The sequence below is a fragment of the Pelobates fuscus genome, chromosome 13 (assembly GCF_036172605.1).
Source record: "Pelobates fuscus isolate aPelFus1 chromosome 13, aPelFus1.pri, whole genome shotgun sequence".
In the NCBI taxonomy this organism is placed as follows: Eukaryota; Metazoa; Chordata; class Amphibia; order Anura; family Pelobatidae; genus Pelobates; species Pelobates fuscus.
Window position 1 is genome coordinate 11859108 of NC_086329.1, and position 27784 is coordinate 11886891.

The 27784-nt window shown below is 41.4% G+C and overlaps 1 long non-coding RNA gene across 1 annotated transcript in view; it reads right to left on the reverse strand.

Annotated features, from left to right (window-relative positions):
* LOC134583495 (uncharacterized) overlaps positions 1–18411 on the reverse strand; it is a 222896-nt gene extending 204485 nt beyond the window's left edge. Inside the window, exon 1 of the long non-coding RNA XR_010086318.1 lies at positions 17957–18411. This is a non-coding gene — a long non-coding RNA (uncharacterized LOC134583495). The remainder of the gene's footprint in view (positions 1–17956) is intronic.
* Positions 18412–27784: the final 9373 nt, after the last annotated feature.

Below are 27784 nucleotides of genomic sequence, written 5' to 3' on the forward strand. Positions count from 1 at the left end.
TATATATATATATATATATATATAAATATCGAGAACTCCGCACTCAATGTACCGGTCTTGTGCTCGCCTCGGTGCTGCCTCAGCCGTCAGTATATACAATGAAGAACGAGTGCACTCAAGAGGACTTAGTAGAAAGTAATGTGTTTATTCACAAACGTGCCAGTGATAGGTTCAACGTTTCAGTCCTCGTAGGACTTTTATCAAGTTATATATATATATAACAAAATACACTTAGAATGAATTTACATATGAATATATAATTTATTTCATTTTAAAAAAAAATATATTTTATTTATTTCATTATTGTAATTATACCTGTATATATATATATATATATATAAATATAAAATATATATGTAACGTCATTCTAAGTGTATTTTAATACTAATATATGTACTTATATTAATATTAAAATACACTATGTATGACGTTACACACACACACATATTATATATATATATACATATATACATACATACATACATACATACACACACACACACTTTATTTTATAACAACATGTTTAATTTTTTTTTTTTATTCTTCCCACCAGCAGGGGGACTGTGTGACATTTCAGACAGTCCCCCTGCTGGTAGATCCACAGCCAGCTATAGGGGGCCATGTGATCGCTCTTTGAGGGGCCTCATTTGCCGGGGGAGGGCTGCCTGGGCTGTCAGCACTCCAGAAGAGGATCGCGGCGGAGGTAAGTAAATCTTACCTCCAGGGGCTCAAAGCCGTTACGGTGTTCTATGCCGCCGCAACGGCTTTAAAGCCCATTTAATGCGGGACGGCATAGAACGCCGAAACGGCGTTAGGGGTTAAACCCTTAATAACTGTTATATTTTCAAACACTGTTTGTCTTTAACTGGTCATTTTGTTTCCTCTGAGGAGGAGTTGTTTTGCTGCATGAGTGCTGTTGCTTTTGTGTGCTCATTAAACAGACCTGTTTGACCCTTTCTTGAAGCCTTGGCTCATGGTTGGGGGATGGGATAAGTCTGCAGTGCTGATGGTGTCAGTTGGAGTGCTTGGAGTCCTCGGCAAGCACTAGGAGCATCGATTGGCGGAGGCACACGGTCGGAGTGCCAGCAGGTCCGTCACACACACACCTTAAAGACTTCTCTAGTACTGCACCATTAATATGGAATGCCCTTCCCCTCTCTGTTAGACTTTCACCCAGTCTCCACTCCTTCAAAAACGCTTTGAAAACTTACTTCTTCAGGAAAGCATATCAAACTGTGAACAGCTTTCCCTCCCCGCACCCAGATTCCTCTCCTGAAACTGTCATCAAAACACTAAGCCCTCAATTAATACTATCCTAGCAACCTACCCTTTCCTTCTGTGTCACTATACCCCACTCCCTCTAACATGTAAGCTCACTGAGCAGGGCCTCAATCCCTCTGTTACTGTGTCACTATACCCCACTCCCTCTAACATGTAAGCTCACTGAGCAGGGCCTCAATCCCTCTGTTACTGTGTCACTATACCCCACTCCCTCTAACATGTAAACTCACTGAGCAGGGCCTCAATCCCTCTGTTCCTGTGTCACTATACCCCACTCCCTCTAGCATGTAAACTCACTGAGCAGGGCCCTCAATCCCTCTGTTACTGTGTCACTATACCCCACTCCCTCTAACATGTAACCTCATTTAGCAGGGCCTTCAACCCCTCTGTTACTGTCACTATACCCCACTCCCTCTAACATGTAAGCTCACTGAGCAGGGCCTCAATCCCTCTGTTACTGTGTCACTATACCCCACTCCCTCTAACATGTAAACTCACTGAGCAGGGCCCTCAATCCCTCTGTTACTGTGTCACTATACCCCACTCCCTCTAGCATGTAAACTCACTGAGCAGGGCCCTCAATCCCTCTGTTACTGTGTCACTATACCCCACTCCATCTAACATGTAACCTCATTGAGCAGGGCCTTCAACCCCTCTGTTCCCGTGCATCAAACTGGTCTGGCTACAAATGTGTGTTAGTCCACCCAATTTACAGCACTACGGAATTTGATGGCACTTTATAAATAATAATAATGTGGAGCATGAAAACAAATACAGCATATTCATGAGTCCAAAATCAAATGCTTTGGAGCCCAGAGTTAGGGTTGCCACCTGGCCGGTATTTTACTGGCACAGCTGGTATTTGAGGCTGTGTGGCCGGTGCTGCAAAAATACTGACAATACAATTGCCGGTATTTTTCTTTGAAGAGAATGTGCTGCAATATCGGCACCAGCCACCAGGGGGTACAGTGCTCTAAGGCCGAGCTAGGAAACTCATTGGTGCTAGAGCTGTATGGAGAGGGCTGAGATGGGATCTCGCTGCATGTCCCTGCCCTCTCCACTAATAGTCCACATGGGAGGAACAGCAACTACAGGACAAGCATATGGAAGATTGGCAGCCGGACCTGAGTCCTGAGAGCAGGTACATGTGTGTGTATATGTATTCAGCAGTCTGCGTCTGCATGTGTGTATGTATTCAGCAGTTTGTGTGTGTGTGTGTGTATTCAGCAGTTTGTGTGTGTGTATTCAGCAGTTTGTGTGTGTGTGTGTGTGTGTGTATTCAGCAGTTTGTGTGTGTGTGTATTCAGCAGTTTGTGTGTGTGTGTATTCAGCAGTTTGTGTGTGTGTGTGTGTGTGTGTATTCAGCAGTTTGTGTGTGTGTTTATATTCAGCAGTTTGTGTGTGTATGCATTCTGCAGTTCGTGTGTGTGTACTCAGCAGCCTGTGTAGGTGTGTGCATGTATTCAGAAGTCTGTGTAGGTGTATTCAGAAGTGCGTGTGCGCGAGCGCGCAGGTGTATTCAGCAGTTTGCATAAGTGTGTGTGTGTGTGTGTGTGTTTATATAATGATCACACACTCATCCAGACAGTATATTCACACACTGCCTCACATACACAGAGTCAGACAAACTCCAAACATTGTAAGTATTTTATTAGTGGTTTAGGGAATTTTCTGCTTCCAAATGTTCTTGTTCTTTTATGCACGTCATGTGGGGTGATGTCACACATATATAACTAATTATACAAACTAGCTCGGCTGGTATTCTTTTTCCAAAAAAGGTGGCAATCCTACCCGGAGTGTCCCTTTAATGTTTATGTCTTCATAAACATAAAACTTGTTGTCTGAGATTTTCAAATATTTAACAAACTTGTATTTGCAATGTGTCTTCATGTTTAAAGAATGTCCCTCCAAGGCCCATCAGTGTCTTCTCCAGTTAAAGAGAGAAACCTTGCTCGAGCTGTAATCTGAATTGTTTAAAGAGTTATCTTGGTGTCACTGGATAGGATTTGTGATTTACAAACCACATGCTTGGGTTATCGTTTTGAAGAATATACTGTGCTAAGTTGTGAACCTGGTATTCTCCAAACACCATGGTATATAAATAAAGGAACGGTGTGTTAATAGTAATGATTCCGTAATCCTTACAGAATGCATTCTCTGTCACTACACAGAAAATATTTACAGAACTATTTTTAAATAAAGGAATACATTTTATATTTGCAAGCTTACTTTAGAGTTATTTTGTCTGTTTTATGCCTTGTGTTTATTCAGCCGCAATTAACTTTACATGTATTTTTGAAATGACTAAACCGAGTGGAAAATGTGATTGTGTGTGCGCACTTTGTTAGAAGACAGCGGGACATATTTACAAATAATAAACCACAAATTCTAAACGTATTCATTTTGTTTCAGTATATAATGTCTTTAGTGATCTCCCAAAGACTTCAGATATTAAACACCATAAAATCCACACGGTAATATAATACCACACTACATATTGTGGAAGAGTACAACCTTTACACCAAGAACCAAAATTACAAATAATTTATGAAGTGCCCACATATTCTGCAGCACTGTACAATAGAAAAAACAATTCTAACAATACATGTTTGACATAAATGAAGATGGTAGATTAAAGGACCACTATAGACACCCAGACCACTTCAGCTTAATGAAGTGGTCTGGGTGCCAGGTCCAGCTAGGGTTAACCCATTTTTTTATAAACATAGCAGTTTCAGAGAAACTGCTATGTTTATAAATGGGTTAATCCAGCCCTCAAATCCTCTAGTGGCTGTCTCACTGACAGCCGCTAGAGGCGCTTGCGTGATTCTCACTGTGAAAATCACAGTGAGAGCACGCAAGCGTCCATAGGAAAGCATTGATAATGCTTTCCTATGAGATCAGCTGAATGCGCGCTCAGCTCTTGCCGCGCGTGCGCATTCAGCCGAATGGGAGGAGAGGAGGAGGATCGGAGGAGAAGAGCTCCCTGCCCGGCGCTGGAGAAAGGTAAGTTTTAACCCTTTCCTCTCCCCAGAGCCCGGCGGGAGGGGGACCCTGAGGGTGGGGGCACTCTCAGGGCACTATAGTGCCAGGAAAACGAGTATGTTTTCCTGGCACTATAGGGGTCCTTTAAACCCTTAAGGACACATGACATGTGTGACATGTCACGATTCCCTTTTATTCCAGAGGTTTGGTCCTTAAGGGGTTAAGAGGGCCATACGTTAGATGAAACATTCCAAACAACAGTACAGCCAGCAGAGACCTTCTAGGAGTGTCAGATGCCACAGAATCTTCACTTCTATCATAGAACTAGAACTAAACAAACCAGGAAGTAAGAGGACCAGTTGTCTGATTGACAGTCAGGAGGGTATAGCCAGGTTAATTTATAAAAGTGCCAGTTTCTATTGAAATCTTCACTTTTTGTCAAATGAAAAAATTTAAAATAAAAGAGAGAACGAACTCTTCACACATGAACCCTTTCATCAAGCTAAAGTGCTTTAGGTGTTTGAAGTGTCCCTTTAGGAGAATGGATTTGTAGACAGGAGGAAATAAGAGATATAGAAGTTTATCACTCAACCACCTGGAAGCCATGGTAACATTGTATTGCTGATCATTTGAAAGCAGTAGACATCAACACAGACATGACCTGATATTATTGATTCTATAAAATGGACACTGTAGGCACCGAGACCACTTCAGCCCATGGAAGTAGTCTGGGTGCCAACTCCCATCACCCTTAACATGTAATTATTGCAGTTTTTATAAACTGCAATAAATACCTTGCAGGGTTAAGTCCTCCTCTAGTGGCTGTCTACTAGACAGCCACTAGAGGGACTACCGGGTTCTTAGACTACTTTTGGTCATCTAAACAATGCTTGGCGTCCTCACACTATGCATGAGAAGTTTCAGCGCCCCCGGAATCCTTGTTGGAAAGCATTGCCGCGAATGCGCATTAAGTCTTCCCCGCCGGCAGGGGAGGAGTGTTGGCAAAGCTGAGCCAGCGCCGAGGGACATTGGCGCTGGACCCAGGCAAGTGACAGAAGGGGTGAATAACCGCTTCTGTACCACAGGAGGAGAGGGCTTGACAGAAGGGGAAGCTACAGTGCCAGGAAAACGAGTTTGTTTTCCTGGCTCTGTAGTTTCCCTTAAAGGGACACTATAGTCACCTGAACAACTTTAGCTTAATGAAGCAGTTTTGGTGTATAGAACATGCCCCTCTCACTGCTCAATCCTCTGCCATTTAGGAGTTAAATCCCTTTGTTTATGAACCCTAGTCACACCTCCCTGCATGTGACTTGCACAGCCTTCCATAAACACTTCCTGTAAAGAGAGCCCTATTTAGGCTTTCCTTATTGCAAGTTCTGTTTAATTAAGATTTTCTTATCCCCTGATATGTTAATAGCTTGCTAGACCCTGCAAGAGCCTCCTGTATGTGATTAAAGTTCAATTTAGAGATTGAGATACAATTATTTAAGGTAAATTACATCTGTTTGAAAGTGAAACCAGTTTTTTTTTCATGCAGGCTCTGTCAATCATAGCCAGGGGAGGTGTGGCTAGGGCTGCATAAACAGAAACAAAGTGATTTAACTTCTAAATGACAGTGAATTGAGCAGTGAAATTGCAGGGGAATGATCTATACACTAAAACTGCTTTATTTAGCTAAAGTAATTTAGGTGACAATAGTGTTCCTTTAAGCCCGGCTGGACACAAGGCCATCATATGTAGCAGTGTCATTTAGACACCCAATCAATAAAAGGTCAATACATGTGTAGTGCTATTTTATTTATTTTTTACTACAATAGCATGTTCTAGGAGTCACAGTAATACTGCAAGATGTGAATTAAGTATAGTTATCCAAGTAAGAGTATGGCTCTTCCCAGAATTGTCCAAAGTTTGTGTAACAGTTGTGTGTTCTCAGACTCATTTTCAAAACTTACTAGCCCATAATGTGAAATATTGCAAACTTTTAGCTTTGAAACAGTGATGCTATTTTTGTAATAAATGACCTTAAAAAAAAATAATAAAAATAATAAATAATAATAATAATAATAATATAGTACGTCAGGTGCATTGCTAACAAATTCCTAGAGGCAACTAAATAAAACATATTTAGCATTTTTCCTTTAGCTGTGGTAAACGAGTAAAAAAAAAACAACAAAACAAATAAAATAACATATGTACCTGGATGTAATTATTATTATTATTATTATTATAAAGGTTTTTTTTTACATTTTGTACTAAATCATAGAATTCTGTATTTTAGTAGTGCGGAAAGATTGCTATATTTTCTTTTATGTGTGTGTGCATCCATTAAATGAGGAAAAAAGAACATTATGGCAGAATAAATATATAGCAATCATGCCAAAAAAAACAAGTTAGTTAGGAAAAAAAAAAAAAAAAAAATCTACACATTGCAACTTGCCGTTATCTCAGCATATAACCACTGCGTAATCCACAAAGTTCTTCATACTTTAATAGAGAGACTTACAGTCCGTCCACTTCCTTCCTTTGTAAGTCAATATCTTTACATGTCGTTTATGACAATTTACTATAAATATATATAATAATAAAGTATTTAACCAGGAAAGGTACATTCAAATTACTCTGGTTTCCAAGTATGTCCTGGGGATGTTACCTTAGCCCAACATCCAGGGGTTGTTACTATCACCCAATAAGCAAGTTATAAGAGCTTCCAAATCACACACAGAAGAGAAAATAGCACAGTCAGTAAAAAAGGGGGACAAAACTTTTTTTAGATACATAAATGAGAAAAGAAAAGTAAAACAAGGATTAGTTCGATTAAAAACAAAAGAAGGAAGGTATGTAGATGAGGATAAAGGTCTAGCTGACTGCCTCAATGAATATTTTTGTTCGGTATTTACAGCTGAAAATGAAGGAAAGGGACCTCTGTTAAAAAAAAAAAAAGGATAAATGAGTCATTTATTACACGTGAGTTTACAGAGGAAGAGGTTCTGTTTCAACTGTCAAAAGTAAAGACAAATAAGTCAATGGGACCTGATGGAATACACCCAAAGCTATTAAAAGAGCTTAGTGGTGTACTAGCAAAACCATTAACAGATTTATTTAACCAATCATTGTTAACAGGAGTAGTCCCAGAAGATTGGAAGTTAGCGAATGTTGTGCCCATTCACAAGAAAGGTAATAGGGAGGAGTCGGGCAACTATAGGCCAGTAAGCCTTACTTCAGTAGTGGGGAAAGTGATGGAAACCATGTTAAAGGATAGGATTGTTGAACATCTAAAATCACATGGATTTCAAGATCAGAGACAACTTGGGTTTACTTCAGGGAGATCATGCCAAACTAATCTTATTGATTTTTTTTGATTGGGTAACTAAAATTATAGATAAGGGTGGTGCAGTAGACATTGCTTACCTAGATTTCAGTAAGGCTTTTGACACTGTTGCACATAGAAGGCTTATCAATAAACTGCAATCTTTGAGTTTGGATTCCAATATTGTTGAATGGGTAAGGCAGTGGCTGAGTGACAGGCAACAGAGGGTTGTAGTCAATGGAGTATATTCGAAGCTTGGGCTTGTCACCAGTGGGGTACCTCAGGGATCTGTACTTGGACCCATTCTCTTTAATATTTTTATTAGTGATATTGCAGAAGGTCTTGATGGTAAGGTGTGTCTTTTTGCGGATGATACTAAGATATGTAACAGGGTTGATGTTCCAGGAGGGATAAGCCAAATGGCAAATGATTTAGGTAAACTAGAAAAATGGTCAGAGTTGTGGCAACTGACATTTAATGTGGATAAGTGCAACATAATGCATCTTGGACGTAAAAACCCAAGGGCAGAGTACAGAATATTTGATAGAGTCCTAACCTCAACATCTGAGGAAAGGGATTTAGGGGTGATTATTTCTGATGAATTAAAGGTAGGCAGACAATGTAATAGAGCAGCAGGAAATGCTAGCAGAATGCTTGGTTGTATAGGGAGAGGTATTAGCAGTAGAAAGAGGGAAGTGCTCATGCCATTGTACAGAACACTGGTGAGACCTCACTTGGAGTACTGTACACAGTACTGGAGACCATATCTTCAGAAGGATATTGATACCTTAGAGAGAGTTCAAAGAAGGGCTACTAAACTTGTTCATGGATTGCAGGATAAAACTTACCAGGAAAGGTTAAAGGATCTTAACATGTATAGCTTGGAGGAAAGACGAGACAGGGGGGATATGATAGAAACATTTAAATACATAAAGGGAATCAACACAGTAAAGGAGGAGACTATATTTAAAAGAAGAAAAACTACCACAACCAGAGGACATAGTCTAAAATTAGAAGGACAAAGGTTTAAAAATAATATCAGGAAGTATTACTTTACTGAGAGGGTAGTGGATGCATGGAATAGCCTTCCAGCTGAAGTGGTAGAGGTTAACACAATAAAGGAGTTTAAGCATGCGTGGGATAGGCATAAGGCTATCCTAACTATAAGATAATGCCAGGGACTAATGAAAGTATTTAGAAAACTGGGCAGACTAGATGGGCCGAATGGTTCTTATCTGCCGTCACATTCTATGTTTCTATGTTTCTAATTTAATGGTACTCATTGTATCTACCTCGGAAGGATGAAGGGCTGAGTCAACCCTGCCAGGATTTGATCCTGCGACCCAAGGGAACAGATTCTGCTGATGCATTAGCCCACTGAGCAGTTCATGTGATGTGGAAAAACTTACTCATTCACCTTATCACATACTTGACTGACATGTCTGATATTGGGGACTTCACAGACTTTGCCATCCAATACCAGTTTGGTGGGATATAAATACAGCAACCACATCCAGCTTTCTACCCTTATCACAAAGTAATTTCTACATGTGTTTATCTGAGCAGAGCTTTGTTTACCCAAATCAGAGATAAATGGAAACATGCACAGCTATTTACAATAAACAAGTTAAACACTTACTGAAAAAGAACAATACTTTGCGGCGTACTTCTGTATACTAGTAAGGAAATATACTCTAAAAATCTAAATATACACATCAGCACAGAAGTTTGCACAGGGAAGCATTTCCCAAAATAGGCACATTTTGCAGATTTTTCCAACCAATCACAGTGAATATCAACATTTTCATTCAATAAAATCTGCAGAATTATTCAATAAAGTGAGATTTGCCAGGAATTCAGAGTGAATTTTAAGATTTATTCTAAAATAGCCGAATGAGGGACATTCCAGAAGTCATTGCCGTTTTCAAGTTGGCTTTTTTGACCTTAAATTAGTTAGTGCTTGGAATGATGTGTGTACACCAAAGCCAAACATTTGCAACATTAATAAAAAATAATATAGGATATAATTTATCAAACTTGTCTTTTAAATAATTCTGTTGACATTTCACCCAAATTTGATATTTTATGAATTTCTTTACAGGGTCAAAATACTGTGAATTTTCTACACTTCATTTCTGTTGTCGTTTGCTTTTGACAGTTTTCTATTAATCTTTATTGTATCTCGAACATCACATGATTTGTTTCTATATTATCGCACTATTTTGCTTTCTCTATAGATATACTAAGCTGTGTATACACAGAGATTACGAGAATAGTACGGGGCATGGATTACATCAATGGTTACGATCTGAACGTGGATTGGCATTATCCTGAATGAGTTGGTACTGATGGGCATTAAATCACGAAAAAGGGGAATTCCTGGATATTTATAACGAATTTCAAATTTGAATTCAAAATAGTGGAACTGAAAACATGGCTGAATTGACACTAGTGAATCATCTGTCTAACGTTACACTAATGGTATTGTCACTTTGTTTTTTCCTGACGGTGGATTATAATGGCCACCGTCGGTGTCTGATGTTAGAGATCATACTTCCAGTATCGGTCTATTTTATCTTTAGCGATCTCTACACACAGATGGTGCCGTGCTAGACGTGCATTTCCTGGTGTGACAACAGCTTTATTTATTGACTCACTGAAAGAAAAGTATCTGTTTAAACCAAATCTCAGCAGGTAGGAGGTTACTAAAACCCACGGTTTAAAAGTTCCCGCTGTAGTGGTTATGGTGCAGGAGTAGTTTGCTCCATTCCTGGTAATTGGAAACGTTCTCCTTTAAGTCTGGCTGGGCGTGCATCCGGCTTTTGCAGAGCTGGATGCTAACCCTGCCGTTCATTTATTGGCTGAGAACATCAGCGGCCTGCTCTCAGCCGATGATTGCAATTCTGTGCCCAGCATCGGGCTGGCTGATGACATCCCAGTGACGCTGTCGGAGGTGGAGTTACACTCCCAGCAGCAGAAAAAGTTAAATCTCTGTATGTGCAGCGTTTTACAGTAAAAGTCTGCACATACAGACTCCAAGCACCAAAACCACCTCAAATCTCTGAAGTGGTTATAGTGCTTGAGGTAATCCTTTAAGATTTTTGGTGAAACATAGAAATAAGAGGCCTAGTCATGCAATTCTCTATCGTTAAAGGGTCATAACAATTACATATAAAAGAGTCCATACTATGCTGTAGAATTCTCCTCATTAAGCAGAGTTCACTTTCATGCAGAGGTGCCCAAAAAGGTAGATCCCCAGATGTTGTAGAGCTACAACTCCTATTACATGCCTTTAAAATGACAAAGCATCATGGAAGTTGTAGTTTTAAAACATCTGGGTATCTACCTTTTGGGTACCCCTGCTTTTACCCTCCACTGCAGCCAGGGCAGGACATGGGGTGTTAAAGGGACACTATAGACACCCAGGCCACTTCGGCTCATTGAAGCGGCCTGGATGCAGTGACCATGTCACTTTAACCCTGCAATGGTAATTATTACAGTTTCTGACAAACTGTGATAATTTTGCAGGGTTAAGACTGCCTCTTGTGGCTGTCAATCCGACATCCACAGGAAGCACTTCCTGGTGGTTGGCAACTTTTGGTCTAACGAACACTGTACATCATCATGCTCTGTATGAGGACATCCTGCGTCAGCCAATTCCCCATAAGAATGCATTGCACCAGGACGGGGCGGAGTGCAGATATAATTAATGAGCATAATATAATATCCCTTTAAATCTGCCTTTGGGGTGTGTGATCTGAGCAATGCTCCATGGGTATTTGGGAGAGGTGTTGTCAGGGCTGATTTTAAGGGCTGTTATGTTCCCTGAATGAGGGATTGCCCTCATTATGACCTCAAGTTGCATATGCAACTCCGGTGCACCTTAGAAATACAACTACCATCAAATATGAAGCTTCCATTTGGTATATGCAACTCTTATTACACATACACCATGCAAATTATGACATGAGGAATGATATGCGTCAAATAAGGGATTCGATTATGTCAAATGAGTGATGGTTTATGGAACATGAAAAATAAAAAATCTCAATAAAGGATAATATAAGGCATCCGGCGAGACATGGCAAATTAACAAGGATATTCTGCACATCAAATTCAGTATTGCAGGTGAGGGATAATGTATGGCATATTGAATAAAATGTGTCAAATTAGTATCTCCGAAAAGAATCAGCGTATGATACAATTCAAAGCTTTGAATTCAGCGTATGGGAGAAAAAGTTATTAAGAATAATAAAATTCAGATTACACAGTAAGTAAAGAGGACAGGTTATAGCCAGGCACCCTAAAATCAGTGCTTCGGATGATCTGCACAGGGAAATGAGATGTTACAGTGTTAATGAACATTAATTGGGATTTTGTTTCGTTTCTACACTGCCCCCTTGTTGTAAAGGGCAGCGTGCAGGTGAGAATATAAAAATGCCCCTATGCGGGTTTAATCACAAAAACTTTAAAAAATGATAGCGAATTTAAATCTGTAAATATATTTACAGTTTAGAGCAGTGGTAGTCAACCTTTTTCTACCTACCGCCCACTAATGCATCTTTTTGGTTGAAAAAATTTCCTTACCGCCCACCAGTTTTCGCGCAAATGCAGAATATTTTTAAGAAAGGAGGGTGTTTTTAAAAAAAATAAATGTACGTACATTTATCTTTTTATTTCTACTTAATGCAGGTTTATAAGGTTTTTAACTTTATAACGTTTAATGAGAAAACAATAAAGTAAATTGAAATTACCTTTACTAGTGATTAATGAGATCCATGAGGTTGATGCTGCGAGACTAAATATTTGATTTCTGGTTCGATTTTCGTAAGGAACAAACGAAGGTCTCTTTCAGTGATATTCAGACGACTTCTCTGTTTGCGCATAATATGATTTCTCATTTGTGCGTCAGCTCATCTCCTCTCCCTCCTCAATTCCCCTCCCCACCTTTTTTTCCCCTTTTTTCTATTTTTTAACCGTCCTTATAGCAATGCCCAGTAGGAAGGCTGAGCTAGGTAGCCCACTTACTATAGTCCACTATAACATACAGACACACAAAAAAGACACACACACAGGACACACATACAAAGACACATACAAAGACACAGACAGGCACACATACAAAGACACAGACAGGCACACATACACACACACACACGTATGTGTGCCTGTCTGTGTCTTTGTATGTGTGCCTGTCTGTGTCTTTGTATGTGTGTCCTGTGTGTGTGTGTGTGTCTGTATGTTATAGTGGACTATAGTAAGTGGGCTACCTAGCTCAGCCTTCCTACTGGGCATTGCTATAAGGACGGTTAAAAAATAGAAAAAAGGGGAAAAAAGGTGGGGAGGGGAATTGAGGAGGGAGAGGAGATGAGCTGACGCACAAATGAGAAATCATATTATGCGCAAACAGAGAAGTCGTCTGAATATCACTGAAAGAGACCTTCGTTTGTTCCTTACGAAAATCGAACCAGATATCAAATATTTAGTCTTGCAGCATATACATACAAACAGACAGGCACACATACAAACAGACATGCACACACACAAGACATACATAGACACACACACATGCAGACACACATACAATGAGACATACATACAAAGACAAGACACGCATACATACAGACCGACACATACACACACACAAGACATACATACAGACAGGCACACATACAGACACACAAGACACATACATACAAACAGACAGGCACACATACAAACAGACACACACAGACATGCACACACACATGCAGACATACATAGACACACACACACATGCAGACACAAGACACACATACAATGACACATACATACAAAGACAAGACACACATACATACAGACGACATACATACAAAGACACACACACATATATACACAGACAGACACATACACACACACACAAGACATACATACAAAGACACATACAGACAGACACACACACACACATACACGACATACCTACAAAGACACACACACACACATTATATTTAAGTCACCCTCCTGTTTCCTACCTTTAAGGTGCAGGAGGGTGACTTTCCCTGGGGTCCAGTGGTGGCTCAGGTGGATGGGAGTCAGAGTTCCCACTCTGACTCCCTGGTGTTCCTCCCGCGCGGCTCTCAGTTTTAGCTGGGAGGAGTGACCGGGGAATCACTTCCTCCCAGCTCTGATGTCATCACAGGGGGCCCGGTCGCGCTGTTAAAGCGCCCTGCGCTGACCGGGCCCCCTTACAATCCGCATCCATCGGGTGGCCCTGACAGCGTGGGCCACCCGATGGACACTTTGGAAGGCGGCCCCGGCGGTTTACCGGGCGGGCCGGAGCCGCAAATGGTCACGGCGGTACCCAGTCGCACGGGTACCGCCGGCTCGCACCCGCCCGCCCAACCTGGAAATCCCTACCGCCCACCTGGAATCCTGAAACGCCCACTAGTGGGCGGTAGGGACCAGGTTGACGAACCATGGTTTAGAGAATAGCAACACAAGTCAGAAATCCTTTATGGAAATGGTCAAATGGCGTGGTCATAACGGCTTTTCCTAACCAAATTAATAAAGTTGTGGCAGGAACAGGCCTAAAGCAAAACAGACAACATTTGAGCTTTAAACAATAAACACATAATTGTTTAAAGGGTTACTCCAAACATCAAAACCACTATAGCAGCGATGATGCCAGGATTGCCTCGGCCCGGTTCCATGGGCAAACTGTTTAGCAACGGTGTGCTCCCTATTCTGGGACCCCGAGAGGCTCTGATATGGTCTGATGGTCCAGTGACGTCTACTGTCCGGTGGGAGCCTGTAGGGTGCTCCTTCCAGGATGTCGGTGGCGAAATCCTCCGATGAGTAGGAGGAGGAGAGGTCGTTTTGCTGCGCCATTTTGGGCCATGCGGCCTGTTGCGAGAGCCGAAGCATCTCGCCGATGTCCCTCCCGTGGGGGCTTTTTTCGGCTTTTGCCTTTTTAGATTTCCTACCCATGGTCTTTCAGCTCGTGCTTGGGTTGTTTGTGGGGTGGTTTTGGGCCTGATTTCCACCATATCTCTCCGTTTTTGTGAAGGTCAGAGATGGAGCTCTGAGAAATGCCATAAATTGGCACTTTTATATATGAACTTGGTTACACCCCCTGGCTGTCAGACAGCAGGCCATGTTACTTCCTGGCTATTTAGCTCATTGGAGCTAAACTCAAAAGGCAGCAATTACCCAGAGCACCTGCCTTGCAAAGACTTATCATTGAGCTGCATTGCGAAGTTTGTGATTGGACAGCCACATAGAGTCTGGGTGAGGTTAAAAGAGGAGGGCTTGCAAAGGCTGCAGACAAGAGATCTTCAACTTTTGCAATCTGGTTTTAGATAAACCTCCAATGGAAAAAAAATGTATGTATGTTTTCATTGGAGGAAAATCTACTAACGTATTTATTTATTTTAATTTGGGAAGTGGAGTGTCCCTTTAAGTTTTCAGTTCTTTTATTTCAGCATTAAACTTTAAAATTCCCCAGTGAAATCCAGACAAATCACAGTATTATCAATAAGTTACATCCTTTTGTATAAATCCATACTCTGATTCAGTCACCAGCACTCTTATTTCCAGACATAAGGCAGCTATTCAGTCATGGATATCTGACAATGTGAATAGGTATCATAATGAATATGCTTAATATTCACTAGAATGACCACATCACAAATATATTCAGGAGGCTTTTAACAAGCCCGTACTACTGGGATGTAATCAGTATAATATAGCAAGCAGCCCTAAGGTATGCATTTTTTATAAAGCATTCTTGAATAAATATGCCATGCGATCACCTTAATTATCACTGATGAATCACATTCCTATCCTAAACAGTGTTTATAGGAACTGCTGTATACTGCAGTAATTGCTTAATGCCATCCTGAATACAAAATTACAAAAAGAATCTATAGTTAAGGGATGGCCAGAATGGAGATTACCAGTTATTGCTGAACTCTCATCACTAAATTGGCTTTCCAATAAATCCAATAAAACAAATTTAATCTTTTTTCTATATCTTGTTGGCACTATATAAATGCTAATAATAATAATAATAATATAATTCATTTTTTTGGCCCACCTTGCATTTTTTTTGCAAACCTCCGTTTCTGGTGTGATTTCACAGTTTTTCGATTTCGATTCTGTCTTTGGCTTTATTGTATTATCCCGTTCTGGTGCCTTCCTTTGTAGCTTTAATTGATGAATTAGGTCAGGAATGTCAGTAGTCTGGCTTAGCATGGTGAGAAGTGTAATCCGCATTCCTGGACTCTATAACCAACTGTACACATGAGTTGCTAAATTAATCGCACAAGGCCCAGCCTCAGCCATACAGAGTTCAATGATGTGATCACCTGAATGATTTTTTTTTTTTAAATTGATTAAACCACCTGTTTATGGGAGCAGGTGACCAGGGCCTGCAGGTTGTGCCATGAGAATGTCCACTTAGGTCTGATATTGGGAAACAGGTGGCTAATGAGGTAACACAAACCAAAACTTGACCTCTCACGATTTGTGACAAAATATTTCATTTCAAACTTTGTAATCTGTGAGGTATGCAAGTCACACAGGGAAAACCTGAAATAAGGCTTAAAGGGATAAAATATCCAGGTATGACAGAACTCATCTTCATCGTTATAATAAGAAATCCGTTGGTTTTAGCTTTTCCCTTTCAGTTTAATTTGGTTACTGTGAATGCAGAGCTACTATTGTAGATATAAAGTCGTTTATTTGTAATGAATTTAAACAACCCAAACCTCAAATCCCATGTCTGACATATTCACTGTAGTGAGAATTATCAGGAGTTTACAGTGAATGTTACATTTTAGGATACAATCTGCCAGTTAGCCTTGGTTTTTAGTTTGCTTATTTCGGCTAAACACTCCAGATGTTGTGGACTACATCCCCCATAATGCTCTTACACCCATAATGCTGGCAAAGCATCATGGGAGGTGTAGTCCAAAACATCTGGAGTGCCGAAGGTTGCCTATGCCTGCTACTATATCCTCACTATTTACGTTAGAGGGCCCTCCCTATCGTAAATTTTAAAGTTTTACCTTCCATTCTTTCACTCTCTGGCTCACACAGTGGTGCCTCCTGCTCCCTCAATAGCGTCTTAGCTTTTCGTCCTGTCCAAAGCTTTTCATAGAGAGACATTGGGATAAGTGCATGTACAGTGAATGCTAAACCGTCCAATCAAATTCATGCAACATCCTGTAACAGTCGGTTATGAGTGGGAGCACCCTCTAGTGGCCGTCAGGAATACAAACATTGCTGTATCTACTAAAAGGCAATTTTTCAAAAAAGCCCTTTAAATTCACCCTTTAAAGTGACCCTTTAAATTCACTTTGAATTCATACCTGAGTAAATAACCCTGTATATTTCTCTGTATGTTTGTAATTCATGGTTAATATTTTTTTTTTTCTTTTTTTTTTTTAATCCACTAAAATGCACAGAAACATATAGCCGACATGGTTTTGTTTTGGTCTAATATGTGAATTGCCAACTCTTTGACTTTCCAAGAATTCCCTAAACTGACAATCATAGTCAATTAAAAGATGGCAAAATTTAGACTTAAATTGTCAAACTGTGACTATATCCAAGTTGGGGAATTTTTCTAAATCATGTGTTTTGGCCTAAATTTTGCAATTCAGTCTCTCACTCGTTTACTGAATACATTACACAGGGAATATTCCTGTCAGTTTTCAATTCACTACTATCTAGATTTCATTTTTAAAAAATAAATAAAAAAAACTTAAAGGAACACTGTGAATAGCATAAAAAATGTCATTGGAATGAAGTTGTTATGGTGCCAGGAGGTGCCTGGCACAAGTTTACCTTCAGGGGTTTGTTATTTCAGCTGACGCCTTGTCTATCAGCGGTGCCCTGATTCAAGCCTCAGACTCAAACAGATGTGGAGAGGGCAGAGCTGACCAGCGTCGGACAGAAAATCTTAATGAATGGTTTACTCCTGAAGGTATGCTGGGGTCAGGGACCTTATTACAACTTAGCTTCATTTTGATAAAGTTGTTATGGTGCTTAGAGTGATTCTGTAACATTTTTACATTGCCCAAGGCAAAGTCTCCTTTCGGTATCATTGAAAGCAGAGCTAACCATACTCTGTCATTATTTCATTTGCGTCACATAACTCCCCGCCCTGAGGTGGGGTGGATTAACTAAAATTGACATGGCCAAGCATGTGACTGATCTTGTACCGGTAAAGATGAGGTGTTGCTGTAAAAAGTATAATTCAAGAACACAGTCTAATACTTTTGTGTGTCTGTCCCTGTTTAAAATCTTCTCCCCTCTGCCCCCCTGTTTGCCCTATAACATAACAAAATGTATGATTTCCACACCCTTTTCCACTGCTGAGGATCGCTCTGTGCTGCTTACCTCTCTGCCTCCTTTGATGTCAAGGTGGAGGCATGGCTTTCTCCGCAGATGTCCAATCCAATGCTCCTCATAGATTAGCATTAGGAACCCTTTGCACATGCACGATGAGCACCGCGCACGCATCCAAGCTTCCCCATAGGAATAAAACAATGCCATCCTATGGGGGCTTCCACGTCACGTGACTGAGATTTTCTTGGTAAGAGCTGCGGAAGCACCTCTAGTGGCTGTAATGTTTTGCATTGCAGGGTTACAGGTAAAGGACCACTGCACACAGAGAACTTCATTCCGTGGGATGCAGGTGGACACAACACTGACTGCAAGCATATTAATGCCAGCCCCTAGCCTACCTGACATTTGCCCAGTATACCAAATAATAGCCGGTTCAGGCATTGTATGAATTTCGTAAGAAGATCAGCAGGTTTATGCCTCAAGCACATATCTCTAGCCTGCTCTCAGATATGTCATGTGGTTAATGTCTGTAAAAAAGAAATACGCAAAAGAGCTAGGATAAAGAAATGTGACACTGGTTAATATTTACTCCTCCTTAAGCCTAGGACTGCACCCCGGGGCCTTCCACCCCTGGTTGGAATGTCGTAGCCATAGAAGTGTGAATGTCACCGTCAGGGCAGGAGAAACACACACCAATATTCTGAGTTTGAGTGGGACCCACTTCATGAAAGGCTGAGCACAATGAGAGCTGGCGTCTGTACTAGGGGTGGTGGCAGAGTGTGCCCCTACCAGGGGTATGGAAGAATGTGGCCAGGATAGATACTGGTTCACAATCTGCAGCTGGTAAACGACACCAGTCTCTGCATTCAAGGTGGCATGAAGAACACTCACCCACTGTGAATGCTTCTCGCCCTTCTTGGTCTGAGCAGGTGTGTGCATGGCACAGTCCTTAATAAATGTACCAGTACAGTCACAGTTTTTTAAATTATCCTTCATATTCTACAAAAATAAATGAGTTATCACAAGGACACCTTCTGGGCTAATATGAAATGACAGTACAAACAGAACAATTCATCATCTTTACAGGTACATAGATCACACTGACAAAGGCACAGTTTGTAAAACTTTGTAAAACAAGCAACTTTTAGAAGAAAAGTTTTATTTTTAAACTTCCTGACTTTTTTGGGGGGCGTGGGGGTAACTGGGTGATCACTCTCTCCGTACATAGTGAATACGGTATTATAGGTTGTGTATTTGTAGCAGGGGGGAGAGGGGTAGGGAGGGGTAACCAGGGGGTTAGTAAAGTTTTCCGCTGGTCTGTAACATCCTATGTGTAACATCATACGTGTGCCAACGTACTTGGTGTCACCTAAACTGTCTGTGGGTGTGGTATGCCCTGTATGAGGTGATTGGGTATCCTTCTTTATGAGTGTGTGTGCGATTTCGCGTGTTTATGATTCGAGGTGGTGAGTACTACTAGGGTATTCCGTGTGGTCCTTGTCGTTTTCTTATGTGGTGTATATGTCGGCCCACGCTTTCCATGCTTCTTGGAATTTCTGTGATTGTGTGGTGGAGGTAGTGGACATTTGTTCATAAATATGGTATTGGTGGATTTTGTCCATCAGTTGTTGTCTAGTGGGGCAGTAGGTGTGTTTCCATCCGTTCGCTATGAGGTTTCTAGCAGCTAGGATTATTAGCATCGCCACTTGTTTAAGGGGTCTGGTCATGGAGGGAGGGAATAGCAGGAATAAACAGGTTAAAGGATCCACTGTGACATTATTAATATTGAGCAATTCGAGAATGCCTTTAACGTGACCACAGAGAGGGGCTAGGATTGGGCATTCCCACCAGATGTGAAACATTGTGCCTTTTGCCTCCCCGCACCTCCAGCATTCTGCAGGGACTGTTGGGTAAATTTTGTGTAATTTACTTGGTGTTAAGTACCATCTATAAACCAGCTTCTATGTGTGAGTAGCAGTTGGTGATACCATTGAGTGATTGTAACCAGGCGTTACCCGATGGCGAAGAGATGTATTCCGTTTGCCATTGTTGTTCATAGGTGGGGGCTTTTGTGTCAATGGTGCTCAGCAGTATGTTGTAGCATAGAGACAATGTCTTGGGTTTTGTGGGTGAGAGCCAGCATTGGTCATGTAACGGGTCTAGGTGTTGTAGGTTAGTGGGTGCCATTTCCAATTTTGTAAGTATTTTATAGGTGGCAATGCTTTTAAGTTGGAGGTACTGAAAGATGGAGGAGTTAGGTAGGTCGTACTTTTGTTGAAGATCTGGGAAAGACAAGAGTTGTTGGTTTTGGTATGTGTCTGCTATGTGTTTGATGCCGTGTTTTGTCCAGGAGTTCATTGTCAACCCTGAGGCTAGGGAGTTCAGTGCCGTTATCGGGGCCCGTGGATGGAACTTGTTGATTTTTTTGGGGTGTGGTGTAACGCGTCCCATTGTTTAATAGTAAGGATCGAGGTATTGAAAAGGTGAGGCATGCTTGGTATAGTTTGTGCTGGTGTCCATAATATCCTCACCAGGGAGCCGCCAGGCGCCCTAGCGTGTTCCATGTCCACCCATTGAAAAGTCCCTTTGGGAGTATTGAGTTTTATTGCTGCCTCTAGGAGGGATGCTTTATGATACTTAGATATATCTGGGAATCCCAGCCCACCCTTGTCTGAACGTTTCTGGAGAAGTGACATCGATAGACGTGGTTTGCGTGATTACCAGATGAAGGAGGAGAGAATGGCTTGAATATGCTTGTAAAACGTCGGTTTGACGTAAATCGGCAGCATCCTAAATTTGTATAGAAGTTTAGGCAGAAGCATCATCTTTACCGAATTTATTCTTCCCAGCCAGGAGAGCTTTACTGCTTTCCATTGTTGGGTGTGCATTTCGCATATTGATATTAGTGGTTTGAAGTTTAGTTTGAATGCATCTGTGGGGAAGGGGCCATTTTTTACTCCTAGGTAGGTGATGTCGGTAGTTCTCCAGTCGAAGGAGTGTGATTGTTTAAGCTTTGTTTTCAGTGAGTGTGGTAGGTTTATTGGGAGAGCCTGCGTTTTGCCTTGATTTAGCTTGTAGTAGGATAGTTGTCCATACTGATGGAGCAAGTGTATTAGCGCCGGGACAGACTTTTCGGGTTCTCGAACCGTGAGCAGGATATCATCTGCGAACATGGAGAGGCAGAATGTGTGGTTTCCTATGTTTACGCCTGTGATCATACCATGTTGCCTAATTGTAGCTGCCAGGGGTTCTAGGGATAGGATATACAGTAATGGTGACAGAGGGCAACCTTGCCTGGTACCATTGGTGATACGAAAAGGTGTGGATAGAAAGCCAGAATTGGATACTCTCGCCTGCGGGCTATTGTATAGGGCTATGATGCCTGAGACAAGGCCAGCTGGGAAACCGAATTTGTGTAGGACTTATATTCGCATATAGCCGCATATATTCCCAGTTAACCCTGTCGAAGGCTTTTTCCGCATCCAAGGCCAGGAGTAGTCCTTGAGCATGTGTTTCATGCATGTGTGCCAGTATATTCAGGACCTTCCGTGTGTTATCTGAACCCTGCCTGCCTTTGATAAACCCAGATTGGTTGTTATGTATCAGCGCGGGTAGAAATTGGGATAGTCTATTGGCTAGGAGTTTGGCATATACTTTAATATCCGCATTGATAAGGGAAATCGGCCTAAAGTTTTGGCAGTGGGTTGGGGGTTTCCCATGCTTGGGTAAAGTCGATATATGGGCTACGAGCATATCTGATGGTATGCTTCCTGAGATGTAGCAGGAATTGTATAGGTTTGTTAGGTGGGGTGTAAGTAGGTTTGTGTAGATCTGGTAATAGAGGTTGGTAAAGCCATCTGGCCCTGGGGCTTTTTGTTTGGGTAAGTCTTGGATCGTCTTCTCTACCTCTTCCATCGTGAATGGTGAGGTGAGAGTCGCAATATCTGAGTCTTGCAGTTTGGGAGCGTTGACAGATTGTAGGAAGTGTATGATGGAGTGTGGGGAGGGTGGGGCTGTGTCAGTGCTGTCTTTAAGATTATAGAGGGAGCTGTAGTAGAGTTCGAATTCGTCTACTATTTCTTGTGGGTTGATCAATTTTTTACCTTGAGGTGTTTGGATGTGTGCTATTTTCGTTTGTTGTGAGCGGGTTTTGAGTTGTGCGGCTAGTAAAGCCCCTGCCTTGTTTCCCTTAGTGAAGAATTTGTGTTTGTATCGCTGCAGGAGGTGGGTAGTTTTCGCTAGTTCGAAGTGATGTAGGTCTTTTTGCAATGCGGCTAGTTGCTGTTGTGTGTCTCTTGAGGGTTGTTGTTTGTTTTTATGTGTTAATTCTGTGATGTCTCTTATGAGTTTCCTGTAGCGCAGTTTACGTTGTTTATGTTGATAGCTAGCTATGTTGATAGCTAGCTATTTTGATAAGTGTGCCCCTGATGACAGCTTTGTGTGCTTGCCATACTGTTTCTATGCTTGTGTCTTCCGGGGAGTTTTCTGTAAAATAATTTTCTATGTCTTTCTGAATTGCCGCTACTGTGTCTTTGTTGGTAAGCAAGGTGTCTCCATGTGCCTTTTCCTGTGGACGGGTATTGTTCATGAATAGTTAATGAAATGGGCGCGTGATCTGACCATGTAATGGGGTCTATTGTTGCCTGTTGAATTTTGTCCATGTATTTGGCCGGTATTAGGAACCTGTCAATTCTCGTATATGTGTTGTGCACTGCTGAGTGAAAGGTATAATCTATGGCCTTGGGATGAAGTATCCTCCAAGGGTCCACAAAGTCGTGCGTGTGAATGGTGTGTGTTATTTTAGAGGTTAGAGTTGTTAGTTTGTTAGCAGTTTTAGTGTGCTCTGAGTGTTTGGAGGAGGTATCTGAAGAAGCGTCTAGTAGGCAATTGGTATCTCCACCTAAAATTACGTCTCCAAAGCGGTACAAGGATATTAACCCAAAAACCTTGACCAAATACTCATGTTGGTTCTCATTCGGCCCATACATGTTCACTAGCGTTTACGGGCTATTGTTTATGTAGCATTGGATGATTAAATATCTACCGTGTTTGTCTCCTATTCTCTTAACTAGTGTGAAAGATACGTCTTTGCTGATCAGAGTAGATACCCCTCATTTTTTTGTTTTGTAGCACGAGTGGAAGTCCATGGGGTAGGAAGTGGAATTGAATTTTGGTCTATTCCCCCATTTAAAGTGGGTTTCTTGGTAAAAAAAAAACTACAAGAGCTTTGTGTTTCTTAGCCTCTGCTAGTGCTAGCCGTCTCTTATGAGGCGTGTTAAGGCCTTTGGTGTTTAACGATAAAATTGTGAGAGTCATGTTGTAGGTCTAGGTGGGGTTGCCGCTCGAGGTAGGTTGCGTCTTGTCTCGTTCTTCACTTTTGATTCAGTCTGTATACTATATATCATGTCAATACCTCTGTGTCGGGCTATGGAAGTCTGTGAGTCAAACAAAGATGGGGCCTTATAAGGCATGCGATTCACCATAGTGGTGTATACCCTAGTGAAGAGTGAAGTGGTGCAAGCTAGAGCTTTGCGTATTGCGGGGTGTTTGTGTGGGCATTGCTTACCTTGTGGGTGGTGTGACATTTCGGTAGGTGACACCAGGAAAAACTTGTTAATACATAAAAACAGTAGAACTATGTACATAGAGCCGTCTAAAGCTGTACTGAAGCATACAAACGGCGGTGAGGAGGCCAATAGTGGCCTGATGGGGGAATCAATGGATTGCCCTGCGGGGGACTCGTGTTGTGAGTCATAGGGCTCTTTGGTGGGGTCTTGTCACAGATGCCTGTGCAGGGTTGCTGGGACGTGCAGTGTATAGTTTATCTTTACCTTATCATAAAGCCTACTGGAGCTCATTGTAGCCCCGTAGTTACATATGGAGAAAGAGAAACAGAAGGAATTGTAAAACAGCATAAAGACTTGTAAAACAGCAAAAAAAATACATACTATATGATTTGACATTGTGTTAAGAGTGTGTGGTAACGTTATCAGTCCGTGGAAGTGAGGTGAGGTCAGATCATTATATCATGGTGAGCATTATAGGCCAAAGTCATTTAGCAGCGGAGGTGGTGTTCCAGTCTCTGGAGACCTGCGTCAAGGAGCGCTGGGACAGGTTCTGTGCTGTGTTGCTTGGAGGTGCTCTTAAGGGGATATTCCATTCTTTAAGCATTCTTTGGCCTTCTTCCACCGAGGTGATATGTTTTTCTACTCCATTTCGCCGAATCATTAGCTGGAAACCCCCACTTGTAGGGAATGTCCGCGTCCCTCAGGGCTGTTGTTATGGGTGTCAGTGTTTTCCTTTTGAGGAGCGTGTGTGCCATGCTTGTCGGGCACCGGGGTAGGGCCGTGTCTGCGGCACTGTGTACGGTTATAATCGCTGTATGCGGGTCCCTTGTGCAGGAGCTCGTGGCTTACGCGTCCATCTTGGATCGTTGCGTGGCCACGCCCCCCAAACTTCCTGACTTTTAAAACAACCAAATAGCTAAATGTTATACATGACTAAGGCCTCTAGGCCGAAATGTTGTATCTTTTTTCGTCCTTTTTGATCTCCAATAAATAATTTTTTGCCTACATCCTATATTTTGACGCCTGTGGAACTCTACTACTAACTAAATGTTAGTTTTTAGCTATGCTTAAAGTGTTCTCTTTTTGTTTTTTAATTAGTTTTCTATATTTCTCAAGTTTGTAGTTTACAAACTTTGCCAGCCAGTATGTAAATGAGTTATAGTCGCAGTATTATAGGCACGAGACATGCGCCTGTACGACACTGATGTAGAAAATTCTAAGCAGGCATGCATTTCGCAGCGAGATGGCAAAGTGGGTAGGCCTGCACCTGAAGCATCAGGGACTGTCAAACCTGCCAAAATGCACAATTGTTCTTTGAGCTTTTTGTTCTCCTCTACTGAACTACCCACCCGTTTTATGGAAAACCTTTTTGTTAATGGTTCTGAAGGGGTTAATTTACTCTTTCTAACTTTAGGAGAGAGTGTGTGTGTGTGTGTGTGTGTGCGCGTGCGCGTATAGATCATTGAAAATATATATATTAAAAACAAGAGATGGTGAGAAGTGAAACAAGTTGCAAAATTCAGATCAAATCATCTGCTAAGTAAAACATACTTGTTAGAGGGTTTTTCCTTACTTCCCTCACACTGACCTGAATTTATCACGTACATTGTCAAGTGAACCACGGTACAATGCTTAGTGAGGAGCCCAATTGTGGCATATGGGGTTCACATATTGGGACCTAGCTTTAGGATAACCTACCTGTGGGAGAATTACATTTAGAACTGCAGAATAAGCCGTGCTAAAGCTGTTACCTTCAGGCTGCAAACTTGTCTGAGCAGGGCTCCCGCTAACCTCTCTTCCTACATGTGCAGCTTGTCTTTTTGCAACTGGTTGTCTTTTGGACAGTGCTGTGAAATATTTTAGCACTTTATAAGCATGTAGAAACAAACTTTTTTTTTTTCTTTTATGAGTGTTACTTATGTAGCACAGAATACTTTTGATAAAGCACAATGAAATGCCCCCAACCTTCCTTATTTCATCAGGACTGTCACTTCATAACGGTCACAATAGCCACCTCAATACACAAAGCGTGAACACACCAGAACTACGCAAAGACCCTAGAAAGCGTATTACCCGAGAATGACATGGTTTAATAAGAGAACGGCAGAGACAAGTCCAGTACAAGGGGGACCAGAAATCAAGTACTCAAGGTAAAAAGCCACGTCAAGGACCAGAAATCAGAATAGTCCGGCATCGCAGAGTCAAAATCAGAAAATTACAAAAGTCCGTATAAAAGCACTATTGGGAAACGCCAGAATTACAAACTGGTATAGGATGGTTGAAAACACCGTTATTTATACGCCGGGTGCGTTCTAAAAATATCCGCGCCTCCATAACACAAGGAGGACTCGAATACGAGAACAGCCATGTCATGACCATAGAGGAGAGACAAATACAGACTAGAATCCTGAGTGCAGTGCAAGAGTGTCTAATGATACGCATGTGCTATACTTTATGGGGCAGGATGGCGGAACAGGACCCAAAAATCGTGACTGTCCGGCCAAAATTGGGCCGGTTGGGAGACCTGCTTTATGTGTGTAATATATGCTTTCTCTCCCCCTTTACACTTACAAACCATTCTACTTCCTGCTAGCATTTATTGTACACACAGATATTTTACTCTTTATCAGTAATCTATCTACAGGGCAAAGATACTGATTACTAACACAAACTCAGATATCACTTATTGTATACGTAACTTTTTTTATAAGCAGTAAATCAAAATTCATTATACATTAACCTAATGGATTTCTCATCAGGGAAGCAATTACTAAAAATGACAACATTTATATTGTTACTCATTAAAGTCTGAACTACAGCTACAAGGCCTTTTAAAGGTAGTCTACAAAAATTCAGCTTCCTTGCTGTCCGTTTTTTTCCCCTAAATTTTGTAATTTGGGTTTCAATTTGCTACTAACTGGGTTTTAGTTGGAATCTGATGTAATTTGTAGGGATCTATTTAATGAAATTGTGGGAAACAAATGTCAAATGAAAAATGTTTCAACTGTATTTGTGTCAGACCGATTCTTTTCTTTTGGGATGTTTTGTGAGTGTTTTTGGTTTGTTTTTTGTGGTTATCATGTCAAGGGAAGTATAACAACCTTCCTTACACGCAGGGCTTATACTATCAAAATGGAAAAACAAAGGATATCTACGTATTAGAGTGTCTGGGCTTAACGCCATGCCTATAGTAGGCTTATAGCACAATAACCAAAGCCGGGTCAAGGAGTAAAGATAACAGAATAGTCAGACAAGCCAAATCAGGAAACCAATTCTCAAAATAAGGAGCGCACTATTGGGATCGCAAAGAAACCACAACAGGGCGCTGGACAGATGGAGGGCTCAAGTATGTATAGGCCTGGGGGCATTTCATTAATAACCATGCCACCCAAAAAGTGGGTGTCGGCAATGGTGTGATGATGTTGTGAGGTTGGCGTGGCCTAATAACTTAAAAGGGGTGTGGCTACAACATCTTGCATAAGAAATGCTGTCTAAGCTGTCTGAGGGTGTGTAAGTGCAGTGTTGATCACTTGGGGTGGCAGGAGTACCGGGTGACTGGTATAACGCAAGGCTTTCTATCTTTACAATAATTTTGCTTCTTCCATTGTTTTTGTGTTGCGTTTTTTTGTTTGTTTGTATTTTCGACTCTGTATATACCGGTATTTATTTACTCTTATCAAAAGAAAACTGTGTCAAAATGTATTAAACAGAATTCTGTTTCCAAACCCCCCCCCCCTTTAAGTTTCCTCCCCAATACATGTATAAAAGGTTAGCATCTGACAGTGTTAGTAATATAAACGCAAAAAAAAAAAAAAAAATTGTCACATTCCCTCCAGCGCTGAGTTTCTCCCAGTGGTGCTGCGGCCGCCTCCTCTTCATCTGATGCCATCCTGGAGGAATGCCAATCCAATGCTCATGATAAAATCGCATTGGTGACCATAGGCGCTTGCCGTGATGCGCCGTTCATGCTGTCATATATAATCCTTGAATGCAATGATTGTCTATGGCAGACCGTGATGTCACGGATGTTGGGGTCAGAACTGCTTAAGGCGCCCTGTGTGTGAAAATCTTCACAGTGAAACTCCCTGGTCATACCCCTTCATTCTTGTATATTGTGTATAAGAACGCTGTGAGGCATCATCTGCTTGTGTGTGTTTGGGGGGGCTGCAGAGTTGTGTATGTGGGACAGGCTTTATGTGTTGTGTGGCGGAACACTGTGCTTTCATCCTCCCTATGCGTTTCAATAGTAACTTTTTATTTATTTATTTTTTTGCCAATCCTAGGTAAAGCTCGCAAAGATTGGAATTCTATA